The 14,181-nt window shown below is 36.3% G+C and overlaps 1 non-coding gene across 1 annotated transcript; it reads right to left on the reverse strand.

Annotated features, from left to right (window-relative positions):
- Nucleotides 1-13,819: 13,819 nt before the first annotated feature.
- TRNAS-GCU (transfer RNA serine (anticodon GCU)) lies at nt 13,820-13,893 on the reverse strand. The gene has a single exon. It is a non-coding gene; the product is annotated as a tRNA-Ser (tRNA).
- Nucleotides 13,894-14,181: the final 288 nt, after the last annotated feature.

The following is a 14,181-nucleotide window of genomic DNA, read 5'->3' on the forward strand; positions in this document are numbered from 1 at the left end:
CTCCTTGAATTCAAGTTATCAAGTGACGTTCACACTTTTCAAGTGTCCTTTCAAGTCAAGTAAAAAGTAGAAAGGGATCCAACTTCACTTGAAACTTGAATTCAAGCCGTTAATTGATTTCAAGTCAACTTGAAACATAGTTCACACTTTTCAAGTTCGTCTTTTCAAGTGACTTGAATTCAAGCTATTTGAAAAGTGTGAACGAGGCTTCACATTAGGATGTATAGTACTTATAGATGCCGCTAGATAGTGTAGATATTCAAGGACAAAAGAAGAAGGATGTGCGCAAGTCAGTCGGTTCATTGTTGATGTTTGTGGTTTGTCAAGTATGGATGTGAGTCGGCTAGAACAATGTGCATACGTAAAAATAGCAGTGCTTCGCGGTCAAAACGCGAGAGAATGTCACGCACAACTCGTAGAAGCTGTTGGAGGTGGTGCTCTGCCGTACAGAACTGTTGCAAGATGGGTAGCAGCTTTCCAAAGTGGACGAGTAAGAAGTACCGACAAACCTCGTACGGGACGCCCTAGGACTGTTCGCACCAACGAGTTAGAAAGAGAAAGATATAGAGTGGTCATTGCGCCGCCATGTTTGAAGAAAATTGAACGACCGTCCGCCATGAACTTATGCGCCCAAAACAAAGTGGGCGTGGCGATAAGTGACATTAGAATCGTCTGCTGTCAAAATTTCGTTTGCATAAATCAGTTAAACTGAAGTGGAAAAACCTAGTATTTAGTCAAATACGTGCTAGGAACTTAATTTAAACTTATGTACGCTAAATTTAAAACACTTGAGCTATTCCTAGAAGGAATGCTTAAAAGGATAACCTAAGCAAAATTGTCATGTAGTATGACAAGAAGTCCTAGCAAATATACTGAAGAAAATGTTAATATTCCTAGGTTCTTTTAAATGCGACCTGCAAGATTGCCTATAAAATGAACGAGTATGATTCGGATGATTTTATTAAATTGTTTTCCCAGTCTCTACACGTTGAAAAACTATTTATTATACCATAAGATATAGAATGAAAGTAGGCCCTAACTGTAGTAAACAACCTTTACCGCCAAGCTTGTAACTTGGGTAAAACATGACCAAACACGCTTTCAGTTTTTTTTTTTTTTGTTACAGTAATTATCGAAATGTGAATGTGAGGCCAACAGCCGACTGGTCTGTCTGAGCCTTTCAAGGGCTGTGGCCAGTGGCGTATACTGGTTAAAGGGTTTGGGCTACCACTGGCCCTATTATTACACAAAATATATTTTAAAATCCCTATAATAAAATTCCTTACATATTTATGTGAATTCCAGACGTCTTGATTGGGACGAAAATACGTTGATGACTTCGTCCTTGAAATTACAGTTGGGCCACTTGCAAAGTTTCTGTAGAAAAGACTTTTCAATGGATATTAGTGCCAAGCCGGATAAACGTTCTTGTGTATGAGTTGATCTACAGTAGGATTTTATTCTCTTCAAAGCAGAAAATGTTCTTTCTACCGATGCTGACGTACCTGGTATTGTCACAATTAATGTTGCCAATTTAAGGACTTCAGGAATAACTTGGTTCAGCTGGTTTTCATATATGGCAGATAATATTTCATGGATAGGTTTGTTAAAAAAATCAAAGACTTCTGCTGAATATATTACACTTAATTCATTTTTCAAACGTACTTGATAAAAGTGACTGTTATAGGACTGAAATAATTTGTTTAGTGCCTCATTCGGGAAGTTTTCTCTATAAGCAGAAAATTTTTGAGAATCTAGAAGATGTGTGAACTGAAGCTTTCCATAATCAGAAAATCTGTCAGTAATTTCCATGTGCGTAGATCTAGTATGCTGTAGTACAGCTGCCTGTATTTCAATTCATCATCTCCTTTTCTTCGCTTTAATGGTGGTTCCATTGTATTGGCTAAAGAATTTTCATTTTCCATATTACTCCATATGGACGGAAACCCACTACGTCTGAACTCGGATATAGTGTTTTTTTTTTAACTTTGATACCTCTTGCAAGTAGTATGCTATGTCTAGACTTTTTGTCTGAACAATATTGTAGAGCACATCTGTATGTGCGAACACTCTAGCATAGACTTCAAGAAGAAATATATTCTGAAACTGTGTGAAAAAAATTCAAATATCTTTGAGCCTGCACATTTACAGCATCATCCCAGTTTTCTTCAGAGTCATTACAAATTATATTTTTAAAGAAAGCAGTCCGTTTTTCTCTGTATTCCTTTACTGTATTTACAAGCCGAGATGTAAAATTCAATCTAGTTGGTGCTGCTTTTGGGAGTTTCTTGTTCATAAATTCCTTGAGTTTTCTGATCTTTTAGTAGATGAGAAAAATGCAGCTAAACCCGACAGTGTTTTGAAAAAATGCGGCATTCTGGAATGGATGAAGTAGTTTGTTGCAAAACTAAATTGAGAACATGGCTGTAACAATGGACAAATAGTGCTTGAGGATACTTTTCTTGAACTTTTGTTTTTAAGCCATTAATATTTCCCGCCATAACTGAAGCACCATCGTATGTCTGTGCAATTAACTTATTGCCGACATTGTATTCTGCTATAACACCTTCCACATGCTGAAACAAAGCAGCAGCAGTTTTGTCCGAACTGACATTTGTGAATCCTATAAACCGTTCTTGAACATTGGCAGTACTGTCGACGTATCATAAAACAGTGGACAATTGACTCTGATTAGAGCAATAACTTGTTTCATCAACAACAATGGTCACAAAAAAAGGTTTTATGTTCTTTATCATAACCCCACTTATAGCAAATATTAAGTCATTCTGAATTGCGAGAGAAGTACCACGAAATGCTGTTGAACTCTCAAGATGATTGGCCAGTAAATGGTCAAATTCACTTAAGGAACTTAAATAATCAATATAATTTCCTCTATTGTCTGATTCCACACTCTCGTTATGACCCCGAAAAGCCAATTCTTGTTTTCTTAGAAAGCAGACTGCGTTAATAAGATGCAGTAAAATCTCCCGATTTTTTTTTCACAAGAGCATTGTGTTGGTTGATGTGTAGAGCTTTTTGCTTATCTAGCTGTAAATCAATTCTTGTCTTCCCAAAGTTTGCAAAATTCATGCTACTACAAATATGAGCTTTTGATTTGTCGTGTTCTAGGACTGCCGTTCGAAGGGAGTTCATATTAGAAAACCCCTCTTTTGACCACACATTAGTTTCGCGACTAAATAACAAACATGGCCAGCAAAATAGTTTAGACAGTTTAGAAGTACCACACAACAAATTCCACTTACCTAATGATGTTGAAGTGAAATGGCGTGTGTACTCTCGCTGTTTTTCTTTTACGTCCATGGACAAATTTAACTCAGGAGTTGGTCTTTCCATTTTCACAATTTCAACTTTCTCGTTGTTATGTACGACGGTTAAAAGACACTTTTAATAAACCTTCTATTACACAGTCATTTTCAACACAAACCTCTCCAGAAACTTGTTCTGCCATATTTTTCACAATATCACTTAATTGGGAAATTAAAAACTTAATAATTCACAATTAATATAACTCTTAGACACTCGAACAAATCACAGATTTAAAATAATGCACTGCAAGAACACAATCACATTCAATTGCTAGCGTACTAAGCGTATTGCTGCTTCGCGCCTTCGAAGAAACCGATCACGAGAGCGGCAACTCACTCGCCTACACTGCACGATAGAAACAGAAGGGAGCGGGGGGGGACGGGCAGTTGTGCGACAGGACAGCGTGCGCGGTACGGTCACAGGCTACCTCACGTAGCAAGCGGTTTCTCCAGCGATGCCGCCTTGACAATTTGTTTCTTTTCGAGAGCAGAGAGCGCATATAAATCTAACAATTACTTTAATTTTAATTACTATGGTAAAACTAATAATATAAAATTATTACATTATGTTATATTATAAACTTTTTCTTTTGTAATTTCCTTGGGCTACCGCCGGTAGCCCCGGTAGTCCGCAAATACGCCCCTGGCTGTGGCACCACAGATTATTATTAGTGTATAATTAAGCACCCACGTACAATAATGGGGTAAGTAGTTACGAAATATATTCATACTTACCCCATTATTGCACGTGGGTGCTCAGTTATGTTCTTTCATGTCTTTCCAGTCAAAATACAACAACAATACGACCTACCCCAGAGTTTTGCGTTATTTTGGATGCGAGTTCGAAATACAATTTTAATATTTGATTGCTATTAATAGGTTTGAAACGGAATTGTAGTGGTTTTATCCGTATTTAGTTTAACTTTATTACTAGTGAACCATTTATTTGATTAATCGTTTGTCTTCGAAATAGGCCAACTTTTTATAAGCTACAGCTCATCGTCTTCTATAAGCAGTAAGGACAGAAGGAGCAGAAATAAAGGATGCCGGTGTCGAAATACAATTTTAATATTGTATTCGTATTTGTTTTTCACTGGGTCTGAAACGGAATTGTAGTGGTTTTATCCGTATTTAGTTTAAGTACATTACCAGTGAACTATTTATTTTGTTTATGCCGGGAGTTGTTACACATTTATGCATGAAAAAAATGCTGCTAATTAACAAAACTATGGACTTAACTTCATAAAATTTACATGAAATATGATATATCAGTTGCCTTTTTCCTTTTGACATTGCAGTTATATGCAGCACACACAACAGGCATGTCTTTTTTTTTTTTTTTTTTTTTGTAGTTCTTACCTCCGTTATACAACATTGTAAGCAGACGAATTTTTACAAAGGTGGGCGCTTAGTTCAGATATGCCGTGTTTCGCTGTGGCACCGCAAAGAGCGCTGTACAGGACAACATGGCCACTCTATATTCTTCTCTTTCTATCTCGTTGGTTCGTACCGATGTTGCTTGTGCCGCGATAGAGAACGACAGACGATGGTCTTTACAGGAGTTGGCAACAGAAACATAAAATGTTACGGTACGATCTGCATATGCGCAAAATTGCTGCTAAATGGGTGCCACATGCACTAACAGAACAACAAAAGTGGACACGTTACGAAACGTGTCATGTGAATCTGGAACGATACGAACGTGAAGAAGACATCATGCTGAACAGGATCATTGCCATTGACGAAATCTCGGCCAGGGCTTATGAAACCGAGCTTAAACGCCAGTCTGCTGAATTGCGTCATCAAGGATCGCCGCGAAAACACAAAGTCCGTCAAAATCCATCTCCGGCAGTGGCGGCTCCCGCATATTTCTTAAGAGGAGGAAAGAAGTTAACTGCACAAAATGACACCTTGAATGAAACATGCTACAAATTAGCCTATATGCATACATGTAAGGCTTGGCTTCCCTTTTGTATAGCAATAATATGTTCTTGTAAACTGAGTTTCCTAAATAACTGTCCGAATTATAATATGTTTTAACTTCCATTCATTGTTGAATAATTGCACAAATTAACTGTTACAAGGAAATTCATTACCTCGCAGCATTTTCACGTACACTACAGCATCACACGTGTTGGAAGAGACCAGCTACTAACACGTAACCAGAACCGTTTTACGGAAGTGGGAGTGGAAAATAATCTGTTAGGAAAGCGAGAACACTGCACCCACCCACGTGATCTGTGTTGCCACATGTACATTTTACATATTCAGTATCACATGCTTTTGAAGAATGTCAGTTCTTGTAAAGTCATATTACCATTATTTTTCAAGGCTGCCCTTGGCCGATTAATTTTTTTATGTTAAAAATAATGTAGTTTCAAATATATATATATATATATATATATATATATATATATATATATATATATATAAATTTCAAATATAGCCTGGTTGTACAAAACTGACAACTTGGATGTTGTCTTGTCTAGTAGACAATGAATTGAAGTGAATTTCAGTGGCCAAAATGATCTACGATACTAACGTAGAACTACTTCCTCTTTGTTTTATACAAACCCGACTTTAACTTTCAAATATCCTCGAAAGTTTCAAATCATGACTAGTACCCTATACATATAAAGTGGAATGAATAATATATTTTCATTTATAATTTAAAAAAAGTTTATATGGTGTCTTATAACTTTGCGTTAAAACTGTTTTTATTGTGCCTCCTCCAAGATGTGTTAGTCTGGTTGAATGCAACAGCGTTAGATAGCAGCGGTAGCGAGCTTGCTGCACGACCAGTCGGTTTCTATTTCTCGCACATTCGCTGATTCAGAGGAGGATCTCCTCCATCTCCGTTCAATTACTTGCTTTGAAACCCTGCTTCTTTCTCTGGACGCTAGTGCGCTGTTGTCTATGTGTGTTAACTGCAGTAAAGGAGGAAAGGATTGGCTTTCCTCCACACAAACAATCTCGCATCCTTCTCACAGTTTTCTACAGCACATGAGCGCGTCGTTTGAAACTCGATCAACCAAGGTTTACTTACAGCTGTGAACTTAAAAATTATCAATCTTCCTCGAAATTTAAGGCACATATTTTATTTGGTATTTACTTTCACAAGAAGAAAAATGCGAGGAGGTCGTTCCTCCCTTCCCTCCCCCGAGGAACCGCCACTGATCTCCGGTGAAGTTAATGGTCATTTTAGCGTATGACATTCGAGGAATTATTTTGTGTAATTTTGTCTCCTATCGCCAGACTGTTAATGCAGCTTACTACGACGCTTATCTGCAGGATAACCTACTGTACGTCGTGCTATCAGGAATAAACGTCCCGAGTTATTGGACAATGCAATCATCATTCACGATAATGCAACAGACCATACGGCAGCCATTGTTCAAACCCGTTTACGGCGCTCGAGATGAAAAGTACTAGAACTACCTCCCTACTCCCCCGATCTGTTACCATGCGATTTCGATTTGATACTGAAATTGAAAGCTCCATTGCGTGGGAGATGCTTTCATACGCGAGAAGACATAGCCAACGGAGTGCGACGCGGGATTGCCAGATTGGACAATGGAGCAGCTGATGATATTGGTCATCGTCCTCATCGTTGGCAGCGAACAGTTAATTGCCTTGGAGATTACTTCGAAGGATCTTAATGTGTTCAAAATGTGTTAATGTGCGTGCAGATTTGTTTAATGTGTTAATGTACATGCAAACTATTGTTCTCAACATTACGACATAAGATAACATTTTCTTAATTTTTACTCTTCTCTCTTGTCTACAATACTTCCTGAGAAACTCATGTAACAGACATGACTGGTAAAGTACATTTTGTATTTTCATATGTGTATAATGAAATGTTTGTACAGGGACATCATTTTATTTTTACTTCAATTTTTATTGTACCTGAGTTTTTTAATGTACTCGTACTTCACTCCCACCCCTTCTACTAATGAAGTTCCAACTGTCCTCCACACAGAATCAAGACCGCATATAGTAAACAGCACTGACTTAGAGAGTATAGTACGTTCCAGAAATATGTTCGCGTTTTCCAGTGACGAAAGAGCTTTCAATATTGAATCATATTTTCGCACAGGTACTGTCGTCCGTTTGCCTACGTTGCATCCCGATTTTCCCCACCTGCTTCTGCTCGCCCCTCTGTTAAAGCTGGGCTGTCTTAGCTCTTTCCTGAAAACATTAATTTCAGTTAGGAATTGGAAGTTTACGTAATATTATACAACTGTTTAAAATAACTTAAATAAAAGGGCATCGTGAAGTAATTAACTGTCACGTGATTCCCCCCTTTCTACGATCCTGCGGCATAACCACTTGGACGGACAGTAGATGGCATGTCTGAGTAATTTTATCTGTGCGGGTCGGGCAGAAGTGAAGATTGAATTTACAGTGCGTAAGATACTCTTTTATAGAGTAGGTACAGAATTATTTCAACATGAGTTACTAGTACGAAGGACGAAACTGGTAATTGGAATTAGATGCAATAGTCTATAGTGCGATAATATGCACAGAAGAACTGAAGCCTGTATCGAAATGAACGGCCACCACTTTCAAAAATGTGTTTAAATATTCATATTATGATTATTTTTCAATTTAACTTCTTTATATTGTACGCTAATGTGCTGTAGACAGTATAATATACACTGCATAATCAATACATTCGCATCGATAACTCAGTTCGTGAGTAAAAACACTTATTCTTAATAAAGTACTGTATTTTGATTAAACAAAAACCTAATGAAAATTATCGCACTCAAAATCGCGATATTTCCTAGTTTACGTAAATGGATAAATACTTTTCTTCCCTTCTATACCTAGTAGAGTGATTTGTTTGTGTTTTACGCCAGTATCATCGAAATACAGTCGTGGAAGGGGGTAGCAAACTGTGTTTCCGGTTCTCTAAAGATATAGCCAGGTTAATATTTAAAATGTTAGTAAAAATAAAATGATGTCCCTGTATAACAACGCATTTGCCTAAAAAAAAGCCATGACTTAGTAAGTGACCTTTGTATGTATAATTGCTGAATAAATCCACATCTATCTAAAAAAATGTTCAATCATGAATGCAGCGCATAGTTCTATAACTGCCACCCCAAGATACACTTTGTCATCAGAATATTCAGCCAGAATTTAATTAAAAATAATGTTCACTAAAAGAAGACAGCGTAACACTCGACAAGTTATTCCTGACGTCTTTGTAAACACAGCATATCATGACTACAATACTAACAACCTCGACGTTGTGAAGTACCTAAGAATGTTGTTTTCAAGCACGCACATTGAACAGAAAACCTAACTTTGACAATATTCATTATTTTGATTTCAGTGAAAAGAAATCTATTTATCGAGCAGTGAACTATAAACAACTAGTGGATCTGCAAAGAAGGGCGAAGTTGCTGGGAATCTTCTGTCTCGCATTTTGCAACAACGAGAAAAAAGGAAAGATATCGCCTTCCACAACGGTGCTAGCTATGTTTGGGAAAAGAGAGATACTCATTGACATAACGGAAGGAGTAAAATTATTATAAGCTGGTTTGATTTGACTCAAAGAAGAGAAGATAGCTTGTTGAATTGTTCATATTTCAGTTGATTAAATTGCATTACAGAAATGCGTCAGTTTGTGTTGAGTTTTATTTAATTTAGTAGTCTGACCCAATATTTTGGGTTTGCCCTGCGACACAGAATAGGTCACAATAAATTTTAAAATGAAAAATTATATAAACAGGTTTCAGACAGGTTTCTTTACTACATAATTATGAAGTAAAAGACTTTCACAAATAGTAATATGCGTTACAAGAGCGCTATGTTGAAGTTTTCATGTTCGAGGAAAAGTTTGAAAAAGCAAAACGTAGTTGAGCTTTTTTAATTTCCGAGAATTAAAAGAAAACATACCGCTCGTGTATCGTACATTATTTTGTGCGAAGATCGTTTATTACATACCTGAAAGAGGAATTTCTAATTAGTTGCAATTAAATCTCCATCTTGGTTTCTGTTCAATGATGGCAAGTTTGCAAAACAAAAATATCTATCTTCAACATTGTTCAAGCAAATCAAGCTTTCAGGTATAACTCCCTGTAAAGTTGATTCAAATAATTTCGAGGGAAAAATTGGGTAGCTACCCGGGTAGCTCAGTTGGGAGAGCGTTGGTGCGTTTAACCAAAGGTCCCGGGTTCGATACCCGGCCCCGGAACAATTTTTCCCTCGAAATTATTCAACATTGTTGCTTTAAAATGTTTTCTGTGTTTACTATACTCCAGCAGGCCGTGATATAGCCTACTTCTGTCTTTTTTTCCCCCAATCTATGATGAGTCTGGAATTTTGTTGATTTTTTCACGGCTTCCTTAATGTTACTTGCATCACGAATGCAGTAACTTTAGTGGAGTTGTAGAGTTTACTTAATTTTTGCAAATATTTAAAAACAATAATTAACAGTGCAATTTAGGTGAAATTGCAGTGGTAAGTTTCCAATTTATAATTATTACTATATTGATCGTCTCTAAAAATAATATGTTAAAAGCCTAAAGCAGTAAAATCAATATGTCATTTAAGCGGTAAGAAGAGGGAAATTGTTATGTGTGTTAGGTTGGGAATACTGAATGTGGAATTTTAGACTTTCCGCGGATTGGTTTTGTGCGGAAACCAAGCAAATACGCACGATCTCGCACAAAAGTATTATAGCTCGTTTTAGTCTTGTCCTTATTGCTATATTACATCCATCTAATATCAAAACACTTACTTATAAATTACCCGTAAATATTATGAAGACTACATATTTTACGATATAGTTTGTACAGTAGAACCCCAATAATCCGAACCTCAATAATGCGAACGCACTACCGACTGTACGTATAATACCGGAAAGCAGAGAAAACGAGAGAATATTGCAAAAGAAGGTTCATTGAAGCTCCCTTATCTAAACGCAGTGATGTGTGAATGGAATAAAAGGGGATGTTGAGCAAAATAAGAAAGAAAAAAATTTTTAGTCTTGTAAAATATGTTTTCCTTTAAGTTCAGGTAGAATAATTCCATATACAGTATTTGATAATTCGAAGTACCCCGATTCCAATTAGTTCGGACTATCGAGGTTCTACTATATCATACTATGGAGAATTCTGAGTTCAATGAAGTGTTTCAAAACATATACAGATGAGGTGTTATTTGCACTACACAATTATGACAATTACTCATCATATTAATTTCATTACCAGTGGAGGAGTTGACAACAAAGCATACACTAAGCGGATAAACAGACTGAAGTGAAGGTTGTAGTGTTTCCTTATTAGAAATAGATTTTTCTGGAACTCGTAAAGATCCAGAAGTTTTCTGAGTGATTTCATATTAACAATATTACTAATAACAAACTCTTATCCAGGCGTGTAACTGTTATATACTTACACAGTGAACAGCTCGTTTATAAATCTTGTATAAATTTCTGACTAATGAAATCACTACATACCGTACCTCGTGTATAACAATACAACTGTTATACAACGACGTCATAGTTCCGTCATTATTTTATTACGAAAGATAACAGAATAACTGAGATTCTCAATAAAACCTGATAGTATGCCGCGCTAAATATCGATATTACAACTGGGCCTGATCGATTACCACGCTATATTCTGATGAAAGCGTACAGCTGTAGCAATATTATCCTAATTACTTATTCGGCACAGATGCATTATAGGGGCCAATCTCCTTATTGGTTGAATGGTATGAATGCTACTATCGATATGTGTTGTTGTTATAATCGACATAAAATGTTGCCAACTTCTAAATTAATAGTCAGTTTTATAATGTTGACTTGTAGCCTACTTCAAAATGGAAATAACGGCAGTAATAGTAAAATATATTTTCCCTGGACCAAAAATATAATACAAAGTGACTAAAATCACATCAGTAGTAACAAACTGTTTAAATTTTTTTATTTATTTATTTTTTAATTTGGTAGCATTTAATGCTTATCGAATATCGAATGCTAAAAACGCCAATCGAACCATTACTTCCGCTTACCTTTTTTTTTGCGTATAATGTGCGATGGGTGGCAGAGCCTTCTTCAGTTACAAGCCGGAGTCATACGTCGGCAACACTGTAATTAACTTCAACCGGAGGCCTACTATGCAGAACATGTGTTTGTGCTAATGCCGGTTTTCAATGTAAATTAATGTTACAATATAAGTGTGTGGCGAATACAGAAATGCATATAGAGTGTTAGTTGGAAGGCCGGAGGGAAAAAGACCTTTGGGAAGGCCGAGACGTAGATGGGGAGATAATATTAAAATGGATTTGAGGGAGGTGGGATGTGATAATAGAGACTGGATTAATCTTGCTCAGGATAGGGACCAATGGCGGGCTTATGTGAGGGCGGCAATGAACCTCCGGGTTCCTTAAAAGCCAGTAAGTAAATAAGTAAGTAAGTATATAAGTGTGTCGATGGAATTATGCTCGCGGTAGTACCAAACGTTAACTGTTGATGTATTATAAACTAAGTGCTTGTTGGCGATAAAAACAAGACAATAAATGAAAATATGGCTGCAGTCTTTGGAAATGTTTACGGTTATTATTAATGATAAAATGATTGACAATTCTTCTAAATATTAAATATTGTATAAACTACATTTTTATAGTCTTACTTGTGGTTTGTGGTGTATCAGAATTCTAGCCAAATTGTTGGGTCTCGCCAATATCAATAAAGTTACGCCGTTGATTTTCAAGTTCATTGTAAACAGCTGTTTTGTGATCCCATAAATGTTGCAGTTTTGTTGAAGATTCGGAATGCCTGCTATACGTCAGAACTGTCTATATTTGTAGATGCATACACTTACTTTGTTGGTTTTCAAGGTTTGTTTATTAATATTATTTCTTTTGTAATAAATTAGTTATAAACATGTTTCTTTTTACTTCGTATTTACAGGATTTAAAGTTCACTGAGTTTACGCTAATTGGCAGATACTTAATAGATAATGATGTGTTTTGTTACGTATTGTGTTGAAGGTATGTTTCTTCATTTTTTCATAGATATTTATACTTGGCCTTGGCCTATTTAAAATTGTATTTTAGAAAATTTGTAACAATTTAGGATAACAGTATTGTTACGGTGACTGGCGAGGTTCAAACTAAAACTGGCTTCCTGAGCATCTGAAATATTTATAGAAAAGCACGACAGATAATCACATGGTACTAAAATGTATATGATATCATTAAACCTTTTACGTCAGAGGTGAAATAACATAAAGCGGCAAAACATTGTCAGTTTACTACCCACATAATGGTTAATTGATTGGAATAGGTACTGCGAAAGTACGTCGTTATTTTATTTATTTTTGGTACAAGTAACATTTCTTTAAGTATTTATTTATTTTCCCTTGTACCATCAATAAAAAAACACGTATGCTTTTAATTTTTTTAAAGTTATAAGTGGCTGTATGCAAGTACTTACGCGGTATTCTGAAACTCAAATAAAATACCATTTCGGATTCCATAATAAATTACATACATCAATACAATGAATCTTGATCATATGCACTTGGTTTTGTATCAATTAATGTCGAAAAATGTACATGTGACAACGAAATCAAAGCACTAAAACGTCAAACGTCAAGCCTTTATTTCGCCTCCACTCAGCGTTGCCAAACCTACCCATGCTCCGGCTTGTAATTGAATATGTCTCTGTGGGTGGCCCCTATAATGCATCTGTTCCCTGTGATCTTTGTTTTGTCCTTTTGTGATTACAAGGCAATCATCATCATAAAATGATAATCGATACAAACAGCTTTTAAAAAGCGTCCATTTTTTTCTCTATATACAACAGGTGGTTTCGTGTGTATAACTACTGCGAAGCAATTCCGATGTATAGGCCTAATTGCACGCTGCTTATGTATCAATCGCTTATGCACGGTTTATTAGTAATGTTTTCTTTTCTAACTCTGCATAAGTCTCGTATAAAAATTATACACGGCTTATTAGTAAGACCGCAAGAGTTTCTGTAGGAAAAATCATTTTACAGCTTAAATTATATGAACCTATCTTCAATTTCATTTAATAAGAAATTAGATATCAACGTTAAAGATTTAAATTGTTAGAAATTATGCTTTGGGTAATCGAAAAATTATTCTATTGTGTAATTTGCATTGTTATAGTTTGTTTTTATTTTCAGTTTCAGCTACATGATTTAATTTAATACAGTATTAAAATTAAATTTAATATAATTTTGAATTTATAATACAGTCAATTTATTTACATCCTTAAGTAACAATTTAAGTGTTCAGTCGCTACCGCATTATGACAAATCGATACTTCATATTTGTATTTGGTTTCCTTCTTGTTCTGGATTGTTTTTGTATCGTACAGCTCCCACATTCGGACCTAGGACGTATTCTGAGAACCTTTACTTGCAATACTGAGGATTACACAAATCTGGCTTTCAGGTAGTAGCTCCCTGTAAAGCAGGTTTGAATAATTTCATTGAAAAATTGTTCCGGAGCCGGGTATCGATCCCGGGACCCTTCGCTTAGCGGGCGAACGCTCTACCGACTGAGCTACCCCAGGAACCATACACGACACCGTCACAATTTTCCCTTTTATATCCACACAACTCAAATGAGCTGACAAGACGCCAGAACTCAAGTATGAGTGCACACAATACTGTGTGACCTAATTTGTGGCTTTCTGTTAACGTACCTCCAGTAACGAATGTAGGAGGCGCATCCAGAAAGTAAGTTTCCCGATTTTTTCCCCTTGAAAGGAAACGTAATTAGCCCTGTCAATTGCGCATGCGTAACAGATCTATGACGTATCAATTATATGCCAGCCGGACAGGTCCCGCCTGGTGCCAGTA

Source organism: Periplaneta americana, chromosome 8 (assembly GCF_040183065.1).
Source record: "Periplaneta americana isolate PAMFEO1 chromosome 8, P.americana_PAMFEO1_priV1, whole genome shotgun sequence".
NCBI lineage: Eukaryota > Metazoa > Arthropoda > Insecta > Blattodea > Blattidae > Periplaneta > Periplaneta americana.